Source organism: Branchiostoma floridae, chromosome 4 (assembly GCF_000003815.2).
Source record: "Branchiostoma floridae strain S238N-H82 chromosome 4, Bfl_VNyyK, whole genome shotgun sequence".
NCBI classification, from domain to species: domain Eukaryota; kingdom Metazoa; phylum Chordata; class Leptocardii; order Amphioxiformes; family Branchiostomatidae; genus Branchiostoma; species Branchiostoma floridae.
The window spans coordinates 25198398-25215264 of record NC_049982.1 but is presented as its reverse complement, the minus strand read 5'-3'; the positions used below and the strand labels follow the sequence as shown (position 1 = coordinate 25215264).

General features: G+C 38.6%; 1 protein-coding gene across 2 annotated transcripts in view; it reads left to right on the top strand.

Moving 5' to 3' along the window:
- LOC118413226 (5-hydroxytryptamine receptor 1D-like) overlaps window positions 1-16867 on the top strand; it is a 276722-nt gene that overhangs the window by 245841 nt on the left and 14014 nt on the right. The window lies entirely within an intron of this gene.

The following is a 16867-nucleotide window of genomic DNA, read 5'->3' as shown; positions in this document are numbered from 1 at the left end:
GACCCTCTATTTTCTATGGGTCGGAAAGGGTTTTCGTGAGCAAAATTTCAAAATGATGTTTTCTCAAAAATAAGCATCAAAGTTTAAATTGTATTTATCTAGTTCTATTGATGTAATATGACAAACTTTCTCACTAAATGTTGCTATTTGTCGGCCACATTTCAAGGTCAAACAAAGTAGTAATCACTTAATCACGTTAATCACTTGCCGATACCCTTTGGAACAGCCTGACCAATCACAGGGCAACACTTTGGCGGGAAATCTGTGTTGCACAGCCAATCAGGTCCCTCTATTGGATTGCGCAGTGCATACATTACTAGTGTACATCATTGTATTACTACAAAGGCGTATGAAATATTTTAGCTCAAAACATTTAGTAATTCATTCGGTAAGATACACTTTTATTATATTTCAGCCATACCATAGGTATGGTGAAATATATTGTATTCGTAATTATATTTCAGCCATACCATAGGTATGGTGAAATATATTGTATTCGTAATGTTTCTTTCTCCTGTCAAATCTTCAGAACACGGTATCTCCGTTGTTCCTCAACCGAATGACTTGAAATTTGGCACAAGGGTAGAGTGGGCCAATACCCTCGGGCGTTTTTTTCATTTTTTCCATATCTGTCTCTTAAATGATTTTATTAAGGTTTTTTGGTCATCTTAAGACCAAAACTGTATATTTGGGCCCCCTGTACCCTGGTATTATAACCGAATGAGCTGAAATTTGGCACAGATGTGCCTTGATAAGTCCCCCATATAGATGCAATATCAGTTTTGGTGTACAGTACAACAAAATGCTTATTTTTGCGATTTTTTGACCAATTTTTGACCAAAAAGGACACTTTTGGCCCCTGTACCCTGGTATTACAACCAAATGAGCTGAAATTTGACAGAGATGTGCCTTGATAATGCCCCCATATAAATTTAAGAACACTTTTGGTGTACAGTACAACAAAATGCTTATTTTTGCGATTTTTTGACCAATTTTTGACCAAAAAAGGACACTTTTGGCTCCTGTACCTTGGTATTGCAACCGAATGAGCTGAAATTTGACACAGATGTGCCTTGATAATCCCTTCATATAAATTCAATAACACTTTTGGTGTACAGTGCAACAAAATGCTTATTTTTGCGATTTTTGGCCAATTTTTGACCAAAAAAGGACACTTTTGGCTCCTGTACCCTGGTATTACAATTAAATGACCTGAAATTTGGTATAGATAGGCATTAGATACTTGGTAACAAGATTCAAGTAAAATTTTTGACATAAACAACTTTAAACTGATTAATTTTGGCACTTTTCTGAGGGGAAATTTGTTTTCTTTTGGCCTCCTGACGTGACCTTCCGTGACCCCGCACAGAGCCACACCTGTGCGCGTCAGCCGGAGAGTTAATTGAATCAAAGACCTAGCCAATCAGCGAAGAGGAGGCCAAAGGCTAATTAATATTCATAAGCGGGGCCTCATGATCCCGTATATAGCAGTGTTCCCGCCAGGGGGAGCAAAGCCCGCCTAAGGCTCTCGCATTTTAGACTATTCAGAAGGCTTTATATTGTATCAGTTCTTAGGGGCATATCTATGATAATCGCAGCAGTCACTTAACTTCTCTTCAGGAGTTTAGCGTAACACTGTTTCAGGTCAAACCGTCAAAGGCAACTAAAAACAAACTTTAACGTTACTGAGTTCAACAGTACTTATAACTTGTTATCCGAAGTTGAAACGCTAGCGATGGTATTTTCGCTGCGCTGTTAGCTCCGTGCGACTGTTGTTGACGGTCTTATAACGGTATATTTTGCACCCCTGTACCCTGGTATGAGTAACATTTGGTATAGATAGGCATAATATAGTTGGTAAAATGATCCAAGTAAAATTTTTGGCATAAAGTACTGTAAAAGGCTTAATTACAGCACTTTTTTTAGGGGAAATTGGTTTTCTTTCGTTCTCCATGCCGTGACCTTTCGGACGTTCACCCCACAGAGCCGACATCTGCACCTGCGTCTAGCCGGCAGGAAGAGTTAATTCAATTAATGGTTCAGCCAATCAGCGAAGAGGAAAGCGAAGGCTAATTAATATTCATAAGCGAGACCACACAATACGTTAACTTGAAGACTCAGGCCGTACAGACTTCTCGCCAGGATTTTTTCAAAGCGTCAGACAGGGGTCCGGGGGCCGCCGAATGTCCCTGGCGGGGTCCAGGGGCAGGGCCACTGTGGGGGGGGGACCCAGGTGGGCGAAGCCCCCCCGGAAGCTCTTGCATTTTAGGCTATTGAGAAGGCTTCTTTTATCAGTTTTTTTAGGGCCATATCTACGATAATCGTAGCAGTCACTTACTTCTCTTCAGCAGTTTGACTTTAAAATATTTCGGGTCAAAGCTTCAAAGACAACTAAAACCTCATAAACAACAAACTTTACTTAGCTCAACAGTATACAAAAATATTGTACGGGTTGCCATCCTTAGTTGAAGCGCTTATTTATAGCGCTAGTATCTTCGCTGCGCCGTTAGCCGCCGTGCGACTTTTGTTGACGGTCTGATATCCCTACGTCGCCGCCTCGCTGATATTCCCACGGACATGTTTCAAAAAAAATACCCAGCAAAAAACGCTGTTCTGCGTCAAATTCTATTCTATAAAACTCAGTGTTACAGTCTAAATATTTTGTAGAAGCACCGCTGTAGGAAAGAAGGTCCAAGCAATGTAAAACATCACGTAGCATGAAGTTCGCTGTCAACTGGCACACAGCACATGACTGTTTGAAACTCTAAGTCTAATCAACAGCCGTGTTTGATTGATAGCCGGCGGTCCTATGATGAAGTCGGCGAAAGGTGCGTTAGTTAGAAAATCTGCGTTTAGTTTTGATACGTAATTATAAGTTAGACAGTGGCGAGAATGATTATTTTCTCATCAATATTTCTCTTCAGAATTATTTGAACTTAATTGTACATCTAAACAATTGGCTTACCTGTGCAATGTTTATATGATTAATGATCAGTGTACTGAAATCATGTGTAACGTATGGCTCCTAGTCAATAGATCAGCATTTTCTCTATAGTGACCACCTGTCTATAGTGGCCACATTTCCTAGTGCTGTTGTTGTTTGGCATAAACTTTGAACATTTAAATTGTAAGTAACTTTAAACTGCCAGAGTTTCAGCCCAATAAAACACTCTCAGCGCCAGGGTATGAACAGACTGACCAGACAGACGAAAATAAATCCTCGAACAAGGTTCAATCGTATCTTCCGGGTCTGGCAGGAAGTTGTTAAACTAAAATAAGAATAGGCTCGATGGTTGATTGCATACAAAGTAAAACAGTTTAACAGTTTTACAGCTTGAAGAAAACAAACGCTCCTACAGTACCTGCACCTGCTTGATAATTATTAAATCGTATGCCCTACTTGAATAAAAAAAGTTCATTGCAATAATAAATGTACCCACATCACAAGGAGCTTATACTTTTTTAAACTTACACCTAGTTATCGTACTGAAAATTGTTAATGACATTACATGAAGTCATTCAACAATTTTCAGTCATGATGAAAATTTTCTGAATGGAAGGTGTGATTATTGTCATTTTCTGAAAAATAGAAGCAAGCTCTGTTTTTACCTGGAGTCAATTCACAATACCAGTCCACTTGGGGGGATAATGTACTGTTAAGAGGGTGTTCCATTTTTGCGCAGGGGTGATTTGGAACAGTCCAATGTTGCGTGGGAAGGGGTATGACTGAAATATGCTGTATTTGCTCTTAAGCAAATGTCGGCCTTTCTAGTGTTTCTTTCTTTCTTTCTCCTGTCAAATCTTCAGAACACGGTATCTCCGTTGTTCCTCAACCGAATGACTTGAAATTTGGCACAAGGGTAGAGTGGGCCAATACCCTCGGGCGTTTTTTTCATTTTTTCCATATCTGTCTCTTAAATGATTTTATTAAGGTTTTTTGGTCATCTTAAGACCAAAACTGTATATTTGGGCCCCCTGTACCCTGGTATTATAACCGAATGAGCTGAAATTTGGCACAGATGTGCCTTGATAAGTCCCCCATATAGATTCAATATCAGTTTTGGTGTACAGTACAACAAAATGCTTATTTTTGCGATTTTTTGACCAATTTTTGACCAAAAAAGGACACTTTTGGCCCCTGTACCCTGGTATTACAACCAAATGAGCTGAAATTTGACAGAGATGTGCCTTGATAATGCCCCCATATAAATTTAAGAACACTTTTGGTGTACAGTACAACAAAATGCTTATTTTTGCGATTTTTTGACCAATTTTTGACCAAAAAAGGACACTTTTGGCTCCTGTACCTTGGTATTGCAACTGAATGAGCTGAAATTTGACACAGATGTGCCTTGATAATCCCTTCATATAAATTCAATAACACTTTTGGTGTACAGTGCAACAAAATGCTTATTTTTGCGATTTTTGGCCAATTTTTGACCAAAAAAGGACACTTTTGGCTCCTGTACCCTGGCATTACAATTAAATGACCTGAAATTTGGTATACATAGGCATTAGATACTTGGTAACAAGATTCAAGTAAAATTTTTGACATAAACAACTTTAAAATGATTAATTTTGGCACTTTTCTGAGGGGAAATTTGTTTTCTTTTGGCCTCCTGACGTGACCTTCCGTGACCCCGCACAGAGCCACACCTGTGCGCGTCAGCCGGAGAGTTAATTGAATCAAAGACCTAGCCAATCAGCGAAGAGGAGGCCAAAGGCTAATTAATATTCATAAGCGGGGCCTCATGATCCCGTATATAGCAGTGTTCCCGCCAGGGGGAGCAAAGCCCGCCTAAGGCTCTCGCATTTTAGACTATTCAGAAGGCTTTATATTGTATCAGTTCTTAGGGGCATATCTATGATAATCGCAGCAGTCACTTAACTTCTCTTCAGGAGTTTAGCGTAACACTGTTTCAGGTCAAACCGTCAAAGGCAACTAAAAACAAACTTTAACGTTACTGAGTTCAACAGTACTTATAACTTGTTATCCGAAGTTGAAACGCTAGCGATGGTATTTTCGCTGCGCTGTTAGCTCCGTGCGACTGTTGTTGACGGTCTTATAACGGTATATTTTGCACCCCTGTACCCTGGTATGAGTAACATTTGGTATAGATAGGCATAATATAGTTGGTAAAATGATCCAAGTAAAATTTTTGGCATAAAGTACTGTAAAAGGCTTAATTACAGCACTTTTTTTAGGGGAAATTGGTTTTCTTTCGTTCTCCATGCCGTGACCTTTCGGACGTTCACCCCACAGAGCCGACATCTGCACCTGCGTCTAGCCGGCAGGAAGAGTTAATTCAATTAATGGTTCAGCCAATCAGCGAAGAGGAAAGCGAAGGCTAATTAATATTCATAAGCGGGACCACACAATACGTTAACTTGAAGACTCAGGCCGTACAGACTTCTCGCCAGGATTTTTTCAAAGCGTCGGACAGGGGTCCGGGGGCCGCCGAATGTCCCTGGCGGGGTCCAGGGGCAGGGCCACTGTGGGGGGGACCCAGGTGGGCGAAGCCCCCCCCGGAAGCTCTTGCATTTTAGGCTATTGAGAAGGCTTCTTTTATCAGTTTTTTTAGGGCCATATCTACGATAATCGTAGCAGTCACTTACTTCTCTTCAGCAGTTTGACTTTAAAATATTTCGGGTCAAAGCTTCAAAGACAACTAAAACCTCATAAACAACAAACTTTACTTAGCTCAACAGTATACAAAAATATTGTACGGGTTGCCATCCTTAGTTGAAGCGCTTATTTATAGCGCTAGTATCTTCGCTGCGCCGTTAGCCGCCGTGCGACTTTTGTTGACGGTCTGATATCCCTACGTCGCCGCCTCGCTGATATTCCCACGGACATGTTTCAAAAAAAATACCCAGCAAAAAACGCTGTTCTGCGTCAAATTCTATTCTATAAAACTCAGTGTTACAGTCTAAATATTTTGTAGAAGCACCGCTGTAGGAAAGAAGGTCCAAGCAATGTAAAACATCACGTAGCATGAAGTTCGCTGTCAACTGGCACACAGCACATGACTGTTTGAAACTCTAAGTCTAATCAACAGCCGTGTTTGATTGATAGCCGGCGGTCCTATGATGAAGTCGGCGAAAGGTGCGTTAGTTAGAAAATCTGCGTTTAGTTTTGATACGTAATTATAAGTTAGACAGTGGCGAGAATGATTATTTTCTCATCAATATTTCTCTTCAGAATTATTTGAACTTAATTGTACATCTAAACAATTGGCTTACCTGTGCAATGTTTATATGATTAATGATCAGTGTACTGAAATCATGTGTAATGTATGGCTCCTAGTCAATAGATCAGCATTTTCTCTATAGTGACCACCTGTCTATAGTGGCCACATTTCCTAGTGCTGTTGTTGTTTGGCATAAACTTTGAACATTTAAATTGTAAGTAACTTTAAACTGCCAGAGTTTCAGCCCAATAAAACACTCTCAGCGCCAGGGTATGAACAGACTGACCAGACAGACGAAAATAAATCCTCGAACAAGGTTCAATCGTATCTTCCGGGTCTGGCAGGAAGTTGTTAAACTAAAATAAGAATAGGCTCGATGGTTGATTGCATACAAAGTAAAACAGTTTAACAGTTTTACAGCTTGAAGAAAACAAACGCTCCTACAGTACCTGCACCTGCTTGATAATTATTAAATCGTATGCCCTACTTGAATAAAAAAAGTTCATTGCAATAATAAATGTACCCACATCACAAGGAGCTTATACTTTTTTAAACTTACACCTAGTTATCGTACTGAAAATTGTTAATGACATTACATGAAGTCATTCAACAATTTTCAGTCATGATGAAAATTTTCTGAATGGAAGGTGTGATTATTGTCATTTTCTGAAAAATAGAAGCAAGCTCTGTTTTTACCTGGAGTCAATTCACAATACCAGTCCACTTGGGGGGATAATGTACTGTTAAGAGGATGTTCCATTTTTGCGCAGGGGTGATTTGGAACAGTCCAATGTTGCGTGGGAAGGGGTATGGCTGAAATATGCTGTATTTGCTCTTAAGCAAATGTCGGCCTTTCTAGTTTGATTAGTGCTTTGTCGTACCAAAAGCATAATATAAAGCAATACCCGGAAGCGTCATAGAAGAGCATACTACTGTAAGGGTAGACACCTCATGTCGACTTATTTTTTCTGAATATTTGTTGTATATGTATATTCTATATAAATCCTTCCAGTGTGTTGAGTTGTTTTCTGGTTACGTATGATATATCGATAATGGAAAATGGAAGAATATGATGATGATGGAAGAACATAACTACATGTATAATGTAAAGAGGACGGAAGTTGTTTTATATATCGACAATAACTCTCATGATACCTTTCATAAAGCCAGCGGATAATCAGATGAGGTTGATGACAGGCATGGCTTTATTCGAATGCAATTATATCATTTTTACATTGTACATGGCATCTGATAGAAAAAAAAATCTACGAAATTAATTGCACGGACAAGATAATCTGATACAACCGTCACAAACGTGACAGCTCAGTAATTCTTAAGTGTATTTTGAAAGCACGTGATGAGGCTTTTCAAAGACATCCGGCTACAGAGGGAAATCAGATTAAGCTGAACAAAAGCGAACGCGTAGTTGTACAGTAATTCCGTTGTACACACTGAAAGCATCTGGCAAATCATATCAAAGCGTTTAAAAACACAACGAAGAATTCGAAGTAGTAAAGACAACCATGCCATAATGCAAGCTTCTAAGAAATTGCTCTTCCCTGCTAAGGCTTTGTGGAGCTGTGAATAGCCGATACTGCCGTCCCGTCGACCGAACAAACAAGCTTCTATATCTGTATCTACTATCTGTATAGCCAGTAACCGCCCTTCGGCGTAACGCATCAGCTTCTCTATCTGTATCTGTGCAGCCTGACAGGTGCAACTTTCGTTCGACGTCACACAGCGACTTCACAGGCACACAGCGTCGCAGCAGCTGGTTATATCACACCAAACGATCTATCGCACCTAATCTTTGTACATCTGACTGCAAGCGTTAATTGTTTAAAGCTAGTGATTGTGTGCACCGCAATTCGATACTAAATGTCTTTTTTAAACTTTCATGTGCAACATGTCACTAGAATGGTCTTGATGTAGTTCCTCATTTTAGCCATGGTCCCCGCTCCACCTGCGCCCTACTATCACATTGGCACCTGCATCTTAACCCTATCTAGACCAGGGGGGGGGGGGGGTAAAAGTGCCTGCGCCAACTTTGACGTCATATAACTGGCGAACGACGTGTGCTAGAACTACGAAACTTGGTGACTTTTCCTAAAATATTGTTGGCAACAATTCTGTGAAAAAATTTAGTTTGTAATTTTTCGTGTTGCCATGGCAACGGGTTTCTGACAGGCGTATTTTCCCAAATTTACTAATTTCACTTTGAATTATGGGATTTCATGGTTTTATTGCTACTTCAAACTTGTTTATTTATATCATGAACATCCTGTGTAATTTTAAGTCACATTTCAAATCAAATATTCCTAATTTATGCTAATTTGATGACGTCATGGGTCAAAATCCAAGATGGCGGACAATGTCATTTTCAACGATAAATACATGTAATTTTTGCTCAAATACCGTCAAAATCTTTTATTTTCTTACAAAACACAATCACTTGATCATTTTAGTCCATTTCTATTGGGTTTTGGGGTTATATGTGGAAAAAGTCGTATTTTAGAAAATTCAAGCTTGTCGATCCAAGATGGCGGACAGATTCACGTCATTTTCTGACGTCATATAGATATCAGTGTCGTCGTCATTGGCAACAAAAGACTTAGCAGACTTAGACACTAATAAGATAAGCTTTATAGTTATCATTTTGTTCAATTCATTTAAGTATAGCGGAAATTTCATATTTTGACGATTTTCGCCCAAAATATGACATTATGACGTCATAATTACGTCATATTACGTCATAACGATACCAAAAATACAGAAAAATTGAACTTTACTAGTACATCATCCCCTCCAAATTTGGTGATCGTAACCCAAGCCGTTTCGAAATTACGAAGGGGGGTCAAAAGAGCCCCCCCCCCTGGTCCCAGGAATCCCAAAAAGCCCGGTCTAGATAGGGTTAACAAAGTTTATCTTCACATGGTTTCGTCCATATTCTATCAACGCTGTTAATTACGCATATTTCAATCAACTGAACCTAGTTGGTTCTACCATCGCTTTGAACAATTCATCTAAATAAGCCACTTTCAACCTGCTTCTCAGAGTTCACTCTTCTTTCTTTCTGAAGAAACTTACAGACGATTTTCTTTTGTATTGCATACCCAGTAAACTGCCTAATGGTGTAGCACACCAGGTTTGTACTGGTCAGTAAATCGGAATAGGTTCATTTCATTCACTTAAACCTGGAAGGGCCTACTCTTTTGGATAATGCGATGGGTCTTTAGATTACGTCCTCGAGATAGGTGTGGCTCTACTTAGATTTTAGCCAAAACATATTTCATCGATAACAAATGCTTCAGATTTTATCAAATGTCCTGCGTATGACTCTTTTCAGTTAATGTATTATTTACACTTATTATGAAGTTCTTTTATACTTTCTCTTCCGCCCGGACTGTTCCACCCAAATGATGTATTGTTAATAGTTATTGTACTTATATATATTGCATTTATAATTCAGATTCCAGATGTGACTCTAATATTAGCAGTTTGGTATAGTTCATTACCACTGTGCCTTGCACTTTTTTATGTTGATCAATAAGTATTAAAAAAAACAAGAGCTATCCAACACTACAATTATGATCATAGCACGAGATAGCAAAACTGGAAGTTAAGCGTTAGTACCACAGAACACCGCTGGGAGACCCAATATCAAATTTAAATAAACTTGATCGTTTTTCAAACAAAATCCATCCAGAAATGCCCACATATAGATGCAAAGATAAGCAGACAGCACCCAAAACATAACCTTTTTTTGACGAATAAAAAATGAAACAAGCAAAAAACTGTAGGTATGTCTCAGCATATACGTGTCAATCCGCTACATGATGAACTCATCTTGGCATTATCACCAGTGAATGCCCTACTTGTGGCCTTCGAACCTACTTCCTCAGAAATGAAAATAAATTGCGCAAAGACGGAGATTTGGAAAACAATTTGCGGTGTTTTTTGGTTGAATAGACAGGGTAATAGCCTGACGTCAATACGTGCACGGATTCTGACTTATCATTCCGAGTCATGTCATGAGAAATAATTTCATGGTTGAAGTTCAACGCAGTGGGTAAAGGTCATTGACCTGACGGTTACTTCATGATTTTTAATGATAACTTGATTTTTTTTATATACATATTTTAGTATGATGCCATGCCAGTAGCGTGCATAGTGAACTTGCTATTGCCCAAGAAGTCGTGAGTTCGAATCCCGGCTGTGTCGCTCAGCTCAACATACACGCTACTGGAAATGGCTGCAGTCCGTAGGACTTTAAGGGACGTTATACTGTGGTCTGCTGTTCATTGTGCTTCTAGAAAAGAGCTAGGGGAATTTCCCCCTGTACAATGAACCAGTAAATACTGAACATCACAATCTTCATCATCCTAGCTGCATATCAGTCAATGGTTTACTGAGTTTACTGAGGTATGCCGTCATTGTTCTCCACAGTTTCTTATCTGAAACTAAAAACTGAACATGGCGCATGTATTCCCTGTCACGACAAGCTAAAGAGCAACTCCACAGTGAGATTAACTGGTTTAAGATCACTTTAAGCGCCTTCACTACGTTCACAGACGAACAAAAAGCCATTATTCTCTTAAAATGACAGAACCAACAAATTGTAGAAAAGTGGGTATTTTCGGCCTCCTCTGCTTAAAGAAGTCAAATCCAAATTATCTAGATATAGCCAGCACTAATATTTGAGGCTTTTTTTTGTAATGATGTTAATCCACGGTCACATGTATGTTCCTCTTGTTTCTACCATGTGCTTGTACGTAGCCTATGGGGACAAACTTGCATATAAACTTTCATATATTTATCTTCAATAAACCCAATACTGCTGTCCTCAACTGACCCGCCACGTATTGAATAATAGATTATAGATGGTTCAGTGAATCAGCCAAATGACCAGCCGATTCTATAGCTCCAGCATGAACGATGATTTGGCAGGCAATGCTATCACCGACCACCAGCTGAACAAGGAAATAATACTCGTTGCAATAGGGACCATTTATCTATAGGATGAAGACCGCTCGGCTACCATTTAACGTTAAAAATGTGAAAGATTTTCAATAGCTTTTTAATAAGCCTTCGATGTCTTGCGATGATAACTCGATTGTCTCTCAATTATCGCAATGATGGGAGACAAGAAGTCATTGGTCATTGAAATCATTGAGTAATATTTGAAAGTTCATTGGACGACCTTCGGCATCGTCAGAACTTTCAGATTTTATGAATGCTGAACGGTCACACGCCTCTGAAAGACCGTTGAGAACTTTTTTCAAATTTTTGAACCGTCAACGGTTTCCTAACGGTCGCGCCTCTGTGAGAATACAAACATGGACGGACGCCAGGCCCGGAAACCTTAGGAACATTACGACTTACGCTGATAGTTAGCCAGAGAGCAAAACGTCCATTTCACGACCAAATTGCACACGATCCGTTACCCTCGACTTGACTGAGTCATCAACAATGGGCCAGTATTTCTTTGAAATTGGCATCCGTACTCATCCACCCTTTATGCAATGTAATCCCTACATACCAATACCTACCATTACACCTGTGATATACAACATGAAGTCAGATACGTACAGACAATATAGGTGTAAGAAAACGGAAGCATACTCCTTTTTGGAGGTATTGATCTCCTCTGCGCAATTAGGGTTGGATAAACACCCAAAAGTGCTTCTGAGTAGATCAGTATTTTCCCTGGGCCATAAAGCGTAATCCGTGCCAGGCAATACGTGTGATTGCACTAATTTACGATGCGGATCCGGTGAAGTTCCGGGTAATGTGTGTTTGGGGTTTGACACCAAAGTTACGTTGTGCAGTGAAATGCTAGATCGTTGTGGCTACTTAACACTACTATAATATTTCCTTGAAAATTACGATCGAAGTTGCAGCCTTCTTAAATTTATTTATTTATATTTCTCAGAATGAAATTCTTTTGTTAGAAGGAACAGGTAACGGCTAAGCTTTCCTGTTCTCAATTCACTGGTTCTCTTAGCGTAATAGAATTTTGTGCTCTGGTAGGTTCTTTTTTTTTTAAATTTCATCTGTTGTACGAGTTTGACCTGGAACCCTTTTTTTGCAATATTATCAAAATAGACCCTATTGACATTCTGGTAGAGCAGAAATGAATGTTGTCTTAATACTTTTATAAATCCTTGTTTCAGTGTATTTATTTTAGCATAGTCTCCTATAGCAAACACTGACTGTGATTATGTAGAGGTAAAACTTCCATGTATCCCTACGTGTCCGCTCATATATCGACCCGTACAATGTAATCTAGTACGTCTATATGGACACCCCTAAAGGGTAAGGGAATACTTCCGTGTAGATTACCTCATTCGTCTGACCCTAACGTTATGTCTTTCAGTTATAGCTCCAGGGAAGACATTTGTTTGAATGAAGCCACTTTTTTTAACATGCTCGACTGCGTGGGTCTATATGGTGACTTCGAGGTCAACGATAAAACGGTTTAATACATTTCTAAGTGCCAATAAATACTGCAAATCTGCGACATTATCGATAAAACTTTTCAACCAGCTCAAGGGCTATTCAAAGCTGAATAGCTGTACTTATTGTATACAGCTGCGTTCTAGATATGCTGCCAAAATCATTAAATTGCACTATTGAGAAAACGTGAAATAAATGGCTAATTTTATCACTAATTGTTCTTTTTATGATGATATAAGAAACCAACTATTTATGAGTGTATCCAAAATACACGCTTACTTTCCAACTATTCCTGACAATGAAAAATCAATCCTACTATTCAAATCAAAGAACCCACACATTATAAAAGAAGTGGGTAAATTCGTCCTCCACTGCCTAAAGAGAAGAAGTCTAACCCAACAAAACCAGTATAATGTACACTAGCATAGCATAGTCATAGAATGTAGTTCCTAGCACCTTTGTATTTTCCTTATTTTACATGTTGTTTGTACCTGCAATTAGCCCTCGGGCAAGAACTTGCAATAAACATATCGACAATAATACATAATACTACGAGTTTAGGACAGTCTGTGTCATTCTTAATAGAAAATTTTATGTTTATATTTATCTATTTATTTATCTATTTGTTGAGATTCTCCAAATACAGTGGAAAGTATGTCAGAACAAGTGTAACAAGACTCCTTTTCAAGGTAATCGTAAATTAGTGCAAGTTTCATATCGATGTTTTTAAGTTTTTAACAGCTTTTCATCATATAGATCTGCTCTCTTTTGTTAAGCAAATCTAAAACCTTTAAACTGTATTATTGAAAACACATGAGACACGTGAACATGAAAATTACACACAATCGGTTGTTAAAACGTGATGGCACTTACCGAAAAAGTGCAGTTTTGGTTTTCAGACTAAAAAAGGAAAGGCAGAAACGTGTAAATCATGCTTATCACTTTCTTGGGAGAGTTCTTAACTCAATACCGCAGGCTGCAAGTTGGTGCTAAAGCCTTCAAAGATATTAATCTTACATCTAAGATATTGGCACTAGAACTGAAAAAAATATTATTGAGAAAAAAAGCTCCATGTGAATATGAAGTACAACTACTTTTAAGAACATTTTACTTTACTAGTTTGTACTCATTTGTTGTTTGTGAGCTGTTAAAAAACAAGCTGCACTACATCCTGAGTTTTTGAAGTTATCTCAAACAACAACAACATACTGCACTTTTCTTTTCTTGGTAACCATTGCCTTAACAAAATGACAGTGATTGATCACATACTCCTTTTTTCCACTTTACGAGAAAGTCAGTAGCACTAATTATGCTCACAGCGGAACGTTAGGGCTAGCGTGAAGCGGAAATGAGGGCTTCAGATGGATTCCCAGGTCTGTCTTTATCGTCCCAGAGTAATAGGAGCGCCCATGCAATTTAGAGTTGTATTAGGACTTGCGCGTCGACTTGTTAAACTGCGCACGTGTGGGCCATCGCAACTGCTTTTCCCTTATGGCCTTTATATACTCACGTTGAGCTCGCCCCTACCATAAGGATCTCGTGAATGGGCATGAAAATGTATGGTATTGGTTTGAGGGATTTGTTGTACGTGTATTCTACTAGTTGTACGTGTTAGAAAGTATCATAGAGTGCTTCCTGTTGAAGAAACTATATTACACATGACTTACCCTCAGCAACCGGCTTTTACTTACACAAAGTAAAAGTGCCAGAAAATGTATGGGATTGCTTTAGAGGATTTGTTGAGTAAGATTTCTATCTGGCTTGTAACTGTAGTACATGTTACAAACTATATGGAAAGCCGTCTATTGAAGACACTCTATTGCGCAGACATATAACTCTACGATGACATTAACATCTTAACTAACTTAGAATGCCGGAAAAGGCATAGAATAGCTTTAGAGGAATTGTTGAGATTAAGATTTGAATCTAAACTATATGGAGTACTTTTAGTTGAAGAGACTACACAGGAATTACTCGACAATGACGTTAGCATCCGGCTTTTACTTATGCAAAGTAAAACTGCCAGAAAATTTATGGGATTGCTTTACAGGATTTGTTGAGTAAGATTTCTATCTGACTTGTAACTGTAGTACGCGTTACAAACTATATGGAAAGCCTTCTATTAAAGACACTATATTGCGCAGACATATAACTCTACGATGACATTAACATCTTAACTAACTTAGAATGCCGGAAAAGGCATAGAATAGCTTTAGAGGAATTGTTGAGATTAAGATTTGAATCTAAACTATATGGAGTACTTTAAGTTGAAGAGACTACATAGGAATTACTCGACAATGACGTTAGCATCTGGCTTTTACTTATGCAAAGTAAAACTCCATTGCGTAGACATATAACTCTACAATGACATTAACATCTCAAGATGCCGAAAATGCATGGAACTGCTTTACAGGATTTGTTGAGTAAGATTTCTATCTGACTTGTAACTGTATTACGCGTTAGAAACTATGTGGAAAGCCTTCTATTGAAGATACTATATATTGCGCGGACATATAACTCTACAATGACATTAACATCTTAAAATGCCGGAAAAGGCATGGGGTAGCTTTAGAGGAATTGTTACGATTAAGATTTGAATCTAACTTATAAGTGTAGTATGTGTTAAGAACTATATGGAGCACTTCCTGTTGAAGCGACTTTATTACATAGCTATTACTCTCCAATGACGTTAGCGTCAGCCCTTAACGGCGTTAAGGTGTCGGAAATGAATAGGGTTGTCGTAAAGGGTTTCTTGTGTAAGATTTTGAAGTTGTAACTGTAGTGCGTGGTGAGTTTCTTCCTATCAAAGAGACTATATATTGCACAAGCATTACTCTATCATGACCTAAGCATTAGCCTTTTTCGTATACGGTCTGAAATAGTCAGAAAATGTATGAGATTGTATTAAGTAAGATTTCTAACTTGTAACTTGTAAATTTCTAACTTGTAAGTGTCAGAAAATGTATGAGATTGTTCTAAAGGATTTTTTTATAAGTGTGATTTCTAAGTTGTAACTTGTAAGAACTATAAGAAAGTGCTTCTTGTTGAAGAGACTATATTACACAGGGATTTCTTTTCAATTACGTCAGCATGCATCCCTTGATCATATATGACGTTAATGTGCCAGAAAATGAATGAGGTTGTTTTAAAGGAATTGAGTATGATGTCCCAATTGTAACTCTAGTGCGTAGTATGAACCGTATGTAACGCCTCCTTTGGAAGTCACTGCATTGCACAGATATTACTCTACGACGACAAGCATCTACCCCTTAATTAATCACAGGACGCCAGAAAATGCATGGGGTTACTTGAGAGAATTCGTATGATTGCTATCTAACTTGTAACTGTAGCGTATGTTTAGAAATATATTGTGAGCTTCCTGTTAAAGAGATTTTAATGCACCGGCATGACTCTACTAGCATCCGTTATTTACGTATGCGGCGTGAAGTGCAGGCAAATGGTATGAAAATGTTTCGAGAGATTTGTCGAGTAAGATTTTTATCTAACTTGTAACCAAAAAACGTGTAAAGAACTACATAGAGTACTTCATATTGAAGAGACTAGCATCCGTTATCAACGTGAAAGTGCCGGTAAATGTTATGAGAGCGTTTCGGGAGATTTGTTGAGTAAGATTTCTATCTAAGTTGCAATTGTAGTACGTGTTAAGAACTTTATGGAGCGCTTCCTTTTAAAGAGACTATGTATCGTAAGGGGATTGCTGTACAATGACGTTAGCATCCAACTCTATTATACGACGTGAACGTGGCAAAAAAATGTAAAAAAAATGAATGGGGCAGTTTCAAATTGATTTGCTGCGTATGATTTCTAATAGCTAACTTGACCGTAGTACGTGTAAAGAACTATATGGAGCACTTCCAATTAAAAAGACTTTAATGCACAGACATTACTTACGATGACGTTAGCACCCCGTTAGTTACGTAAACGCTGGCAAATATCTGAGAAATTTTTGGGAAATTTGTTGAGTAAGGTTTCCAACCAATTTGCAACGGTAGTACGTGCTAAGAGCTATATAGAGCGCTTCATGTTGAAGTGACTACATCGCAAAGGGATTACTCTACAATGACGTTAGCATCCACCCCTTTAGTTATTAATCAACGATACGGTGCGATCGGGAATCGTGCATGAGACACAGCTGGCAATAGGACAGTACTTTTGTAATGAGTTCTTGTTAGAATTGTGCTAATGCCCCTGTCACATAT